Below are 13,703 nucleotides of genomic sequence, written 5' to 3'. Positions count from 1 at the left end.
AAATCTCGTGGTGTAGTGGGAAGGTGAAGAAAAAGGAGAAGGGGAAGGATTATTGAGAAAATAGAAGAAAATGAGGTCCCTGGACGTCAGAAGGAATGTCAACATGAGATGCGCAGACGACAGAGGTGAAGTCGAAGAAATTAGTAAAAATGTAAAATTAGAAATATAGATAAGAGCAGTGCAATGGAAGGTGGAGATAATTATTTCGATGGATTTAATGAGTGAGGAGATGACAACCTCCCCAGATTTGCAAGTCTAGAGGAAAAACTAAAAAAAAAAAAAAAAAAAAAAATGAACGAACAATGGGAGGTTAGGTTCAGTCAACTTGCACTGGTTACACAAAAAGTTGATAAATTGAAAGAACTAAAGAAAGAGAACCAAAACCTAAATAAAGAAACAGAAGAATTAAAAAGACAGTTAAAAGAAGTAAAAGATGAGAATGATGAATTAGAGAAGAAGAATAAAGATAATAAAGAGTCCATAGAAAAAGAGGTAAGTGGTTGGAAAAAGGTTCCGGAAAATATCAAAATTGAATTTAGAGATATAGTGAAACAACAGATGAAGGAACACACTAAGGGCACAGGTATTAAAGTGATGAGAGAGAATGAGGATATAGTAAGAGATTTAGCAGATAAAAAGAAATGTATAATTGTGTTAGGGATGGAAGAGAAACATAATCCAAATAGGACTACAAGAGTAAGAGAGGAGAAAGAAAGAGTAAGCAGGGTACTAAAAATATTTCAACAAGGTGAACAAGAAATAGGGAAAGAAATTGAAGAAATATATAGATTTGGGAAGTACAATGCTGAGAAGACCAGACCAATTAAGGTTAAATTCAGGTCACAAACGACAGCAGAGAATGTCTTATCAAAAACAGGAAAGATAGCAGAAAGTGATCAGTACAAACAGGTATGGATAAAAAGAGAGATAAATAAAGAGGAAAGAGAGAAAGAGAAAACAAAAAGAATCGAAGCTAGGAAAAAATGAGAACAGAACAGAGTCAGACAAAGAGAAATTCTATTGGAGAGTAGTGGGTATGAAAGTGAGGAAATGGTTCATTGCAGAGAAAATCAGAAGAGAAACAGAAAACAGAATGGAGGTAGCAGAAAATTAAAAGTGTCTTATACAATAATAACAGGCTTGAACGAACTGAATGATTACCTGAAGGAAAAAGAACCGGACATAATGGGAGACAAAATTGAAAGGTCCATTACCACCCAACAGTGTAGGACATGAAGCATATAATTATTGGATTAGAAGCAGAGAAGTAAAACAAGGGGGTGAAGTTATGTTCCTGATTAAGAAGAATGTAAATGTGAGGAATGTTACATATGGAAAGAATAGAGTAGAGGTGATTATGATGGAAATAGAGGACAGGGATAAGAAGAACAGGAAGTTTGTGGTAGACTATGTGCCTCCTAAAACGGCTTCGTGGGAAGAGAAAACACAAAAATATGTTAGAAGACACAAGGATAACACTAAACAAGATAATGGAAGATGGAGGAAGAATATTTATAATGGGTGACTTTAATTGTAAAGAAATCTGCTGGGAAGAGATGACAGAGAAAAGTGGAGACGATCTATGGGGAAATGTACTACTTGATATGATTGTAGAACATACAATGACGTAATAGATACAAGAGAATACCAGGTATAGAAATGAGGAAGAACCATCGAGACTAGACATAATAATCACATCAGAACCTGAAATAGTGGACAAGATTGAACATAAGACACCAATAAGTAAAAGTGACCACATATTAGTAGAACTGGAACTAAATGAAGAAAAATACATGAGGAAAAACGAACAATATAGAAAGGGAAGATTGATGTATGGAAAAAAATTATGAAATAAGAGAATTCTTCCAAAGAGCAGACTGGGAAAGGATACACAAGGAGAAAAACAACAATAGAAGATAAATGGAATATTTTGACAAAAATTTATAAAGAAGGAGTAGAAAAGTATGTTCCAAGACAAAAATAAGAAAGGGGATATGTAAAGTGTTGGTACAACAAAAGATGTAGAGCAGTGGTTCCCAAACTAGGGGGCGCGCCCCCCTAGGGAGGCGTGAGGAGGATACAAAATATTTGTTTAATTAGAATAATAAAATCATTCAAAGAACAAATATCTGTCATTACATACATGCAAAGTATAATCATAGCAGTCACTACAACCCGTTTTCTATTAAGCACGTTTTGCATACGTTTTTGATACGTATGCACGTATGCACGTATGCACGTATGCACGTATGCACGTATGCACGTTTTGGATACGTCACCGATATCAACCACACTGACGACACCGAAGGACTCGTGACAAACTCCCAATACTTCAATCCTAGAATTTCTAATCTTGTGAGGAAGAAGCAGCAGCATCCATCTCACTAAATAAGTTCATAAACTGTGCCTTTGTCTCATGAGTCTTTCCAAATATTATATGCCGCCTTTTCAAACTATCTATTCTTAAAATTGCAAGTCAATTTTGCCAATTTGCTAATGTTCATTTTTTTCGCTCCCTTTGAACCAAATGTTTGGTTTTTAGTTACTTAGAAAAATGTCTCTGGAATGTATTATTATTTGTGTGAGTGGCTTTCATTATTAAAATTTAATACAAAAAGAAATCTGTTTTCCTGAACAATGCTAAGAAATAAATGCAAGAATCATTTCACATGAACAAAAGAGGAGTGGGGGAGTGCGGGTCTACTGGAAGCAAAAAGGGGGCGTCAGGTAAGATATTTTGGGAACCACTGATGTAGAGAGTTAAAAGACAAAAGGGATAAAGCTTCGATAAAATTAAAAAAAAGACAAAAGTCCTGAAAATGGGAAATATTTACTAGTTATAGAAATCAATATGTACAAGTGCGCAGAGAAGAAAAGAGAAAATACGAAAAAGATGTCATAGAAAAATGTAAAGATCAAACAAAACTATTTTATAGACTTGTAAACAACAAATTGAAAAACAAACAAGAATTGGTGAAACTGCGACAAGGAGTTGAATACATAAAGGAAATAGAAATGGCAGAAATTATGAACAAGTATTTTAAATCAGTGTATACGAGGGAGAACATACAACTGAGAGATGACGAGTGGGAGGAGAAAGTTCTTCCCATGAAAGAGATGAAAGTAACAAGGAATGAAATAATGAATCACTTGAGTAATCTCGATGTCAGAAAATCACATGGACCAGATGAAAGGGCAAACTGGATTTTGAGAGAATGCAGGAACGAACTAACAGACAAAATACATAGTCTAATAAGCAGTTCATTGAAAGAAAGAAAAGTTCCAGAAGTTTGGAAAAGAGTAAATATAGTACCAATATATAAAGGGGGAAACAAGGAAGACCCTTCTAACTATAGACCTGTCTCTCTTACAAGTGCGACAGCTAGAATTTGTGAAAGAATTATCAAAATCAGATGGGTAAGGCGTTTGGGAAAAAAACAACAACGTACTAAATCCAAGGGAGTTTGGATTTAGACAAGGACGATCATGCGCCTCAAGCTTGATGTGTTTCTATTCAAGGCTAATAGATGTAATAAAGGAAAGTGGTGGATGGGCTGATTGTGCCTTTCTAGGCCTGTAAAAAGCTTTTGATAAGGTGCCACATAAGAAATTGCTAAAGAAATTAGAAACTCCAGGAGGAATACAGGGCAAACTGCTGAAGTGGATGGAGGACTTTTTGCATGAAAGAAAAATGAGAGTGGTGATAAGAGACAAACACTCTAATTGGGATGAAGTGATTAGTGGAGTTCCACAAGGAATAGTTCTAGCACCAAGAAAGACAGTTATAGAAGAGATCTGAAAAAGAACAGCTATCCCCACAGGTTAATAGACGTTTGGAACAAGTTAGATGAAAATGTGGTGTGTGCAAAAACGATATACAAAATTAAAAACAGACTAGATAAAACGAGATGAGAAGACGGGACACCTCGAGCATAGCTCCCTTCCTGTAAAATACAACTAGGTAAATACACACACACACATACGCGGCGGTCGAAGTGACAGCGAAGTTTGGAACTCCAAAAAAACTCAAATTGCGTAGATCTCAACGACGAGAGAGTACCTTTGTTGTATAAGTAGGGAAGGGGAAAGCTCGTGGTGTAGTGAGAAGGTGAAGAAAAAGGAGAAAGGGAGGCATTACTGAAGAAAATGGAAGGAAATGAAAAAGGAGACAAACGGGCTTCCCCGGACGTCAGAAGAAATGTCAACAAGAGGGCTACAGACGACGCAGGTGAAGTCAAAGGTATCAGTAAAGGCACTAAAATTAGAAATATGGATAAGAACAACACAACAGAAAGTGGAGATAATAATTTATATGGATTTAATGAGGTAGGGGATGGCAACCTCCCCCGATTAGCAAGTCTAGAGGAAAAACTAGAGAAAATGATCGAACACTGGGAGGTTAGGCTCAGCCAACTTGCACGGATTACGCAAAGAGTTGATAAATTGGAAGAACTAAAGAAGGAGATTCAAAACCTAACTAAAGAAATAGAAAAATTAAAAAGACAGTTCAAAGAAGTAAAATATGAGAATGAGGAATTAAAGAATAATAATAAAGGGAATAGAGAGTCCATAGCAAAAGAAGCACAGGGTTGGAGAAAAGTCCAATAGAACAACAAAATTGTATTTAGAGATATAGTGACACAACAGATGAAAGAACAAACTAAGGACTCAGTTATTAAAGTGATGAGAGAGAAAGAGAATATAGTAAGAGACATAGCGGACAAAAAGAAATGTATAATTATATTAGGGAAAGAAGAGAAGCATAATCCAAACAGGACCACAAGAGTAAAAGAAGAGAATGAAAAGGTAAACAAGATATTAGAAGTAGTTCAAGAGGATGGACAAGAAACAGGGAAAAAATGAAGAAATATATAGAACAGGAAAATACAATACAGATAAGACCAGACCAATTAAGATCAAATTCAGGTCACAAACGACAGCAGAGAATATCTTAGCAAAAACAGGGAAACTAGCAAACATTGATCAATATAAAAAGATATGCATAAAAAGAATAATAAAGAAGAAAGAGAGGATGAGAAAACAAAAAGACTAGAAGCTATGGAAAAAAAAAACGAGAAAAGAACAGAGTCAGAGAAAGACAGCCCTCTGGTGCGGCCCAGTGGTAGCGGGTAGTTCTTACAGCCTTCATTGTATTTTCTCATTTATTCTATAATAAACTCTTTGAATGTTTTTAAGGAAGTATTGCACATTTTGTATTGTAGTTTTTTTTTTTTATGTTATACCTGCGTTGGAATATAACGGTTACTGGAGAGACCTGTCCCAGTGTACCAGGTATCCCCTATTTGTGTACATTTCCTATTGCTACCACTGTATAACCCTGAAGACGAACCCCGGACAGGGTTCGAAACGTCGGAATAAATTGACGAACGTCGAGTCCAGCGTATACTTTCTTCCAAAAAAAAATTATTCCTGGACTCCAGCCATTTACGAATATATATGTGTGTGTGTGTGTGTGTGTGTGTGTGTGTGTGTGTGTGTGTGTGTGTGTGTGTGTGTGTGTGTGTGTGTGTGTGTGCATACATACACACACACACACACACATATGTATATATAATATATATATATATATATATATATATATGTATGTATGTATGTATGTATGTATGTATGTATGTATGTATGTATGTATGTATGTATGTATGTATGTATGTATGTATGTATATACATACATATATACATCAGAGATGTATCGGATATCCGCATCCGTAGTTGTGATAAACTGAACATTCGCCTCCGCATCCGCATCCGCATTTGTGGTGAAATATACATCCGCATCCGCACTTTACAGAGGATGTGTGGATGCGTATGTGTTTTGTGTATTGCCCAACCTATAGATTATATATATAGACACGCAGTTACAGACTAGCAGAGTAGTAGAGTACTGCCTGGTGCTTACAGACTTAGAGTTCAAACAGAGCTTAGAAATGTGGAGTAAATTTATTTATGTGTGTCTAATGAATTAATTATGTAGTAAAACTAAAGCAAATAATATCACGGATTCATTTCCTTTCAAACTTACATAACCTAATGTGTCTAGAATTTAGGGGAAGGTCAGGAGAAGGGGGCGAATTTTACTTAGTACAAATACATAGTAAATAAACTGCAAACTGTGAATGGTGGAATGTTAGATACTTAGTAGCGACAGATGAATGAGTCACTGTGTATTTACCTAGTTGTATTTACCTAGTTGTATTTTACGGGAAGGGGAGCTATGCTCGTGGGGTCCCGTCTTCATATCTCATTTTATCTAAACTATTTTTAAATTCATGTATTGATTTTGCACACACCACTTTCTCATCTAACTTGTTCCAACTGTCTATTGCTCTGTGAGGAAAGCTGTTCTTTTTAAAATCTCTTCTATAGCTGTCTTTTTTTATTTTCTTTCCGTGTCCTCTTGTATTTCTGTCATCCCATTTTATCAGATTCTCTCTATCAGTAATTTCTATGCCTTTCATGATTCTGTAAATAGCTATCAAATCTCCTCTCTCTTCTTTGCTCTAGTGTCTGTAGTTTAAGTTTTAGTAGTCTCTCTTCATATGATAGTTTTGAGAGTGTTGGTGCCAGTTTTGTAATTGCTCTTTGTATTCTTTCAAGTTTTTTTATACATTTTTTTGTACTTGGTGACCATATCGTTGCTGCATATTCCAATCTTGGTCTTATCAGGGTGATTAGGATTTTCCTCACCATTTCTTCATCCAGGTATGTAAATGCCACTTTGATTGTTCTTATTAAATTATAAGTTTCTCCAAAAATCTTATTTATATGTTTCTCAGGTGACATATTATTCATAACAATGACTCCCAGGTCCTTCTCATTTTCTACTTTTTTTATTCCTTCTTCTCCCAAATTATATGATCCTGTTATTCTGTTTTTGCTTTTTCCAAATTCCATTATACTACACTTTTTTGTATTGAACTCCATCTCCCACTTCCTACTCCATTCTTGTACTTTATTTAGATCTCTCTGTAGTGATTCACAATCTTCTTCAGTTTTCACTCTTTTCAGTAATTTTGCATCATCTGCAAAGAAGCTCATATAGCTTTCAATTCCTTCATCCATATCATTAATATATATAGCAAACATTATTGGGGCCAGAACTGTTCCCTGCGGGACACCGCTTATTACTTCATTCCATTTTGAGTGCTGATCTCTTATCACTACTCTCATTTTTCTTTCTTGCAAAAAGTCTTCCATCCAATTTAGCAATTTACCTTGTATTCCTCCTTCATATTCTAATTTCTTAAGCAACTTCTTATGTGGTACTTTGTCAAAAGCTTTTTTTAGGTCTAGAAATGCACAATCAGCCCATCCATCTCTTTCTTGTATTATATCTATTAGCCTTGAATAGAAACATATTAAATTGGTGACGCATGATCGTCCTTGTCTGAATCCAAATTGCCTTGGATTTAGTACGTTGTTTTTTTCCAAGTATTTTACCCATCTACTTTTGATCATTCTTTCACATATTTTTGCTATTGTACTTGTTAGAGAGACTGGTCTATAGTTGGTAGGTTCTTCTTTATTTCCTCCTTTATATATAGGTACTATATTTGCTTTTTTCCAATCTTCTGGAACTTTTCCTTCTTTTAAGGAACTGCTTATTATGCTATGTATTTTGTCTGCCAGTTCATTCCTGCATTCTTTCAGAATCCAGTTTGCTATTTCATCTGGCCCATGCGATTTTCTGACATCAAAATTACCCAAGTGTGTCAATATTTCATTCTTTGTTACTTCTATTTCTTCCATAGGGGGGACTTTTTCCTTCCACTCAATCTCTTCAGGTTGTATATTTTCCCTTGTAAACACTGATTTAAAATGTTTGTTCATAATTTCTGCCATTTCCATTTCCTCAGTGTATTCAACTCCTCCTTGTCTTAATTTCTCTAAGTCTTGTTTGTTTTTCAGTTTATTGTTTACAAATCTGTAGAATAGTTTTGGTTGATCTTTACACTTTTCTATAACATCTTTTTCATATTTTCTTTTTTCCTCTCTGCACTTTTGTACATATTCATTTCTATAACCAGTATATATTTTCCATTTTTCAGGTCTTCTGTCTTTTTTCCATCTGTTCCAGGCTTTGTCTCTTTTGTCCTTTAACTCCCTACAACTTTTGTTGTACCAGCATTTTACATATTCTTTTTCTTGTTTTTGTCTTGGGACATACTTTTCCACTCCTTTTTTGTAAATTTTTGTCAAAATATTCCATTTCTCTTCCACTGTTGTTTCTTCTTTGTATATTTCTTCCCAGTTTTCTTGTTGGAAGAATTCTCTTATTTTATCAAAGTTTGTTTTTTCATACATCATTCTTCCTTTTCTATATTGTTCATTTCTTTTCATATATTTTTCTTCATTAAGTTCCAGTTCAATCAATATGTGGTCACTTTTACCTATTGGTGTTTTATATTCAATCTTGTCCACTATTCTAGGTTCAGATGTAATTATTAAGTCTAGCCTCGATGGTTCTTCTTCATTTCTATACCTAGTGTTCTCTTGTATCCATTGTGTCATTGAATGGTCAGTAATCATCTCAAGTAGAGCATTTCCCCATGAGTCATCACCACTCTTTGCTGTCATTTCTTCCCAGCAGATTTCTTTGCAATTAAAGTCGCCCATCATAACTATTCTTCCTCCGTCTTCCATTATTTTAGTTAATGCTATCTTTGTGTCCTCTAACATACTTTTATGTTCACTCTCCTCCCATGAGGCTGTTTTCGGAGGCACATAATTGATCACAAATTTTCTGCTCTTCTTATCTCGGTCTTCCACTTCTATCATAATCATCTCTACTGTATTCTTTCCATATATGACACCTTTCACGTTTATATCCTTCTTAGTCAGGAACATAACTCCACCCCCTTGTTTTTTCTCTCTGTTTCTAATCCAATAATTGTATGTATCATGTCCTACACTGTTGGGTGGTAGTGGGCCTTTTAATTTTGTTTCTACAATTCCCATTATGTCCGGTTCTTTTTCTTTCAAATAATCATTCAGTTCATTTAATCCTGTTATCAATCCATCTATATTTGTGTAAGACACTCTTAGTTTTCTGCCACTTCCATTGTATTCTCTGTTTCCCTTATGTTTTTCTTTAGTATGTCGAACTGCTTTATTTTCATGTTCACTACTCTCCAATAGAATCTCTCTTTCTCTGACTCCGTTCTTTCCTCGTTTTTTGCCTTAGCTTCAATTCTTTTCTGCTTTTCTGCCTCTCTTTCCTCCTTATTCATTTCTCTTTTTATCCATACCTTTTTATATTGATCATTTGTTGCTAGTTTCCCTGTCTTGGATAGAATTTTCTCTGCTGTTGTTTGTGACCTGAATTTAATCTTAATTGGTCTGGTCTTATCTGTACTATATTTTCCGAGTCTGAATTTTTCCTCAATTTCCTTTATAATTTCTGGTTCATCTTCCTGGACTAATTTTAATAAACTGCTTACTCTTTCATTTTCCTCCTTGATTCTTGCGGTTCTATCTGGGTTATGTTTCTCTTCCATTCCTAATATAATTATACATTTCTTTTTGTCAGCTAATTCTCTTACTATATTCTCCTTCTGTCTCATCACTTTAATAACTGAGTCTTCATTATGTTCTTTCAATTGCTGTTTGACTATGTCAGTGAATGAAACCTTATTCCCTTCTTGAGTTATTCTCCAATTTTTAGCTTCTGTAGCTATTTTCTCTCTGTTTTCATTACTATTCTTCTTCAATTTCTCATTCTCCTCCTTTACATTTCCTAACTGTCTTTTTAGGTCCTCTATTTCTTCAGTTAAGTTTCTGTTAGCCTTCTCTAGTTGTTCCAACCTTTCAATTCTTTGGAAAATGGAGTCTACGTTACCTAACTTACGCTCCAAGTCCTCGATCACCTTATCAACTCTCTCCTCTAGTCTTATCAGTCGGGGGGGGGGTTGTGTCCCCCCCACCCTCTTTAAATCCCTGGAACATATTCTCGTCACTTTCTTCTGTATTGCTCCTCTCTATACTTCTAATCTTTACATTTTTATTAGACATGTCATCCTCACTCAGTCGTTTGTTTACCTTCCGCTTGTCTGGCTGGGCCAAGTCTACTCCCTCCTCATTTCCTTCCATTTCCCTCAGTAATCCCTCCCCTTTTCCTCTTTCCCTACTTTCCCACTACTCCACGAGCAATTTCCCCCCCACCCTGCAAAAACACTAGGCACTTCTCTTTGCGTTGGGATCCACAGACTTCAGTTTTCTTCAGAACGTCATCCAAGCCGTCCATTCGCTGAAGTGTGTGTGTGTGTGTGTACATACATACACACACACATATGTATATATAATATATATATATATATATATATATATATGTGTGTGTATGTATGTATGTATGTGTGTATGTATGCATGTATGTATGTATGTATATACATACATATATACATCAGAGATGTATCGGATATCCGCATCCGCATCCGTAGTTGTGATAAACTGAACATTCGCCTCCGCATCCGCATCCGCATTTGTGGTGAAATATACATCCGCATCCGCACTTTACAGAGGATGTGTGGATGCGTATGTGTTTTGTGTATTGCCCAACCTATAGATTATATATATAGACACGCAGTTACAGACTAGCAGAGTAGTAGAGTACTGCCTGGTGCTTACAGACTTAGAGTTCAAACAGAGCTTAGAAATGTGGAGTAAATTTATTTATGTGTGTCTAATGAATTAATTATGTAGTAAAACTAAAGCAAATAATATCACGGATTCATTTCCTTTCAAACTTACATAACCTAATGTGTCTAGAATTTAGGGGAAGGTCAGGAGAAGGGGGCGAATTTTACTTAGTACAAATACATAGTAAATAAACTGCAAACTGTGAATGGTGGAATGTTAGATACTTAGTAGCGACAGATGAATGAGTCACTGTGTATTTACCTAGTTGTATTTACCTAGTTGTATTTTACGGGAAGGGGAGCTATGCTCGTGGGGTCCCGTCTTCATATCTCATTTTATCTAAACTATTTTTAAATTCATGTATTGATTTTGCACACACCACTTTCTCATCTAACTTGTTCCAACTGTCTATTGCTCTGTGAGGAAAGCTGTTCTTTTTAAAATCTCTTCTATAGCTGTCTTTTTTTATTTTCTTTCCGTGTCCTCTTGTATTTCTGTCATCCCATTTTATCAGATTCTCTCTATCAGTAATTTCTATGCCTTTCATGATTCTGTAAATAGCTATCAAATCTCCTCTCTCTTCTTTGCTCTAGTGTCTGTAGTTTAAGTTTTAGTAGTCTCTCTTCATATGATAGTTTTGAGAGTGTTGGTGCCAGTTTTGTAATTGCTCTTTGTATTCTTTCAAGTTTTTTTATACATTTTTTTGTACTTGGTGACCATATCGTTGCTGCATATTCCAATCTTGGTCTTATCAGGGTGATTAGGATTTTCCTCACCATTTCTTCATCCAGGTATGTAAATGCCACTTTGATTGTTCTTATTAAATTATAAGTTTCTCCAAAAATCTTATTTATATGTTTCTCAGGTGACATATTATTCATAACAATGACTCCCAGGTCCTTCTCATTTTCTACTTTTTTTATTCCTTCTTCTCCCAAATTATATGATCCTGTTATTCTGTTTTTGCTTTTTCCAAATTCCATTATACTACACTTTTTTGTATTGAACTCCATCTCCCACTTCCTACTCCATTCTTGTACTTTATTTAGATCTCTCTGTAGTGATTCACAATCTTCTTCAGTTTTCACTCTTTTCAGTAATTTTGCATCATCTGCAAAGAAGCTCATATAGCTTTCAATTCCTTCATCCATATCATTAATATATATAGCAAACATTATTGGGGCCAGAACTGTTCCCTGCGGGACACCGCTTATTACTTCATTCCATTTTGAGTGCTGATCTCTTATCACTACTCTCATTTTTCTTTCTTGCAAAAAGTCTTCCATCCAATTTAGCAATTTACCTTGTATTCCTCCTTCATATTCTAATTTCTTAAGCAACTTCTTATGTGGTACTTTGTCAAAAGCTTTTTTTAGGTCTAGAAATGCACAATCAGCCCATCCATCTCTTTCTTGTATTATATCTATTAGCCTTGAATAGAAACATATTAAATTGGTGACGCATGATCGTCCTTGTCTGAATCCAAATTGCCTTGGATTTAGTACGTTGTTTTTTTCCAAGTATTTTACCCATCTACTTTTGATCATTCTTTCACATATTTTTGCTATTGTACTTGTTAGAGAGACTGGTCTATAGTTGGTAGGTTCTTCTTTATTTCCTCCTTTATATATAGGTACTATATTTGCTTTTTTCCAATCTTCTGGAACTTTTCCTTCTTTTAAGGAACTGCTTATTATGCTATGTATTTTGTCTGCCAGTTCATTCCTGCATTCTTTCAGAATCCAGTTTGCTATTTCATCTGGCCCATGCGATTTTCTGACATCAAAATTACCCAAGTGTGTCAATATTTCATTCTTTGTTACTTCTATTTCTTCCATAGGGGGGACTTTTTCCTTCCACTCAATCTCTTCAGGTTGTATATTTTCCCTTGTAAACACTGATTTAAAATGTTTGTTCATAATTTCTGCCATTTCCATTTCCTCAGTGTATTCAACTCCTCCTTGTCTTAATTTCTCTAAGTCTTGTTTGTTTTTCAGTTTATTGTTTACAAATCTGTAGAATAGTTTTGGTTGATCTTTACACTTTTCTATAACATCTTTTTCATATTTTCTTTTTTCCTCTCTGCACTTTTGTACATATTCATTTCTATAACCAGTATATATTTTCCATTTTTCAGGTCTTCTGTCTTTTTTCCATCTGTTCCAGGCTTTGTCTCTTTTGTCCTTTAACTCCCTACAACTTTTGTTGTACCAGCATTTTACATATTCTTTTTCTTGTTTTTGTCTTGGGACATACTTTTCCACTCCTTTTTTGTAAATTTTTGTCAAAATATTCCATTTCTCTTCCACTGTTGTTTCTTCTTTGTATATTTCTTCCCAGTTTTCTTGTTGGAAGAATTCTCTTATTTTATCAAAGTTTGTTTTTTCATACATCATTCTTCCTTTTCTATATTGTTCATTTCTTTTCATATATTTTTCTTCATTAAGTTCCAGTTCAATCAATATGTGGTCACTTTTACCTATTGGTGTTTTATATTCAATCTTGTCCACTATTCTAGGTTCAGATGTAATTATTAAGTCTAGCCTCGATGGTTCTTCTTCATTTCTATACCTAGTGTTCTCTTGTATCCATTGTGTCATTGAATGGTCAGTAATCATCTCAAGTAGAGCATTTCCCCATGAGTCATCACCACTCTTTGCTGTCATTTCTTCCCAGCAGATTTCTTTGCAATTAAAGTCGCCCATCATAACTATTCTTCCTCCGTCTTCCATTATTTTAGTTAATGCTATCTTTGTGTCCTCTAACATACTTTTATGTTCACTCTCCTCCCATGAGGCTGTTTTCGGAGGCACATAATTGATCACAAATTTTCTGCTCTTCTTATCTCGGTCTTCCACTTCTATCATAATCATCTCTACTGTATTCTTTCCATATATGACACCTTTCACGTTTATATCCTTCTTAGTCAGGAACATAACTCCACCCCCTTGTTTTTTCTCTCTGTTTCTAATCCAATAATTGTATGTATCATGTCCTACACTGTTGGGTGGTAGTGGGCCTTTTAATTTTGTTTCTACAATTCCCATTAT

The 13,703-nt window shown here is 35.0% G+C and overlaps 1 long non-coding RNA gene across 1 annotated transcript in view; it reads left to right on the top strand.

Moving 5' to 3' along the window:
- The window catches only part of LOC143024812 (uncharacterized), a 174,665-nt gene that overhangs the window by 111,479 nt on the left and 49,483 nt on the right, over window positions 1-13,703 (top strand). The window lies entirely within an intron of this gene.

This window comes from Oratosquilla oratoria, chromosome 4, assembly GCF_046742065.1.
Source record: "Oratosquilla oratoria isolate Oo_2021 chromosome 4, ASM4674206v1, whole genome shotgun sequence".
Taxonomy (NCBI): domain Eukaryota; kingdom Metazoa; phylum Arthropoda; class Malacostraca; order Stomatopoda; family Squillidae; genus Oratosquilla; species Oratosquilla oratoria.
The sequence above is the reverse complement of the archived record's forward strand: the minus strand, read 5'-3'. Positions and strand labels throughout refer to the sequence as shown.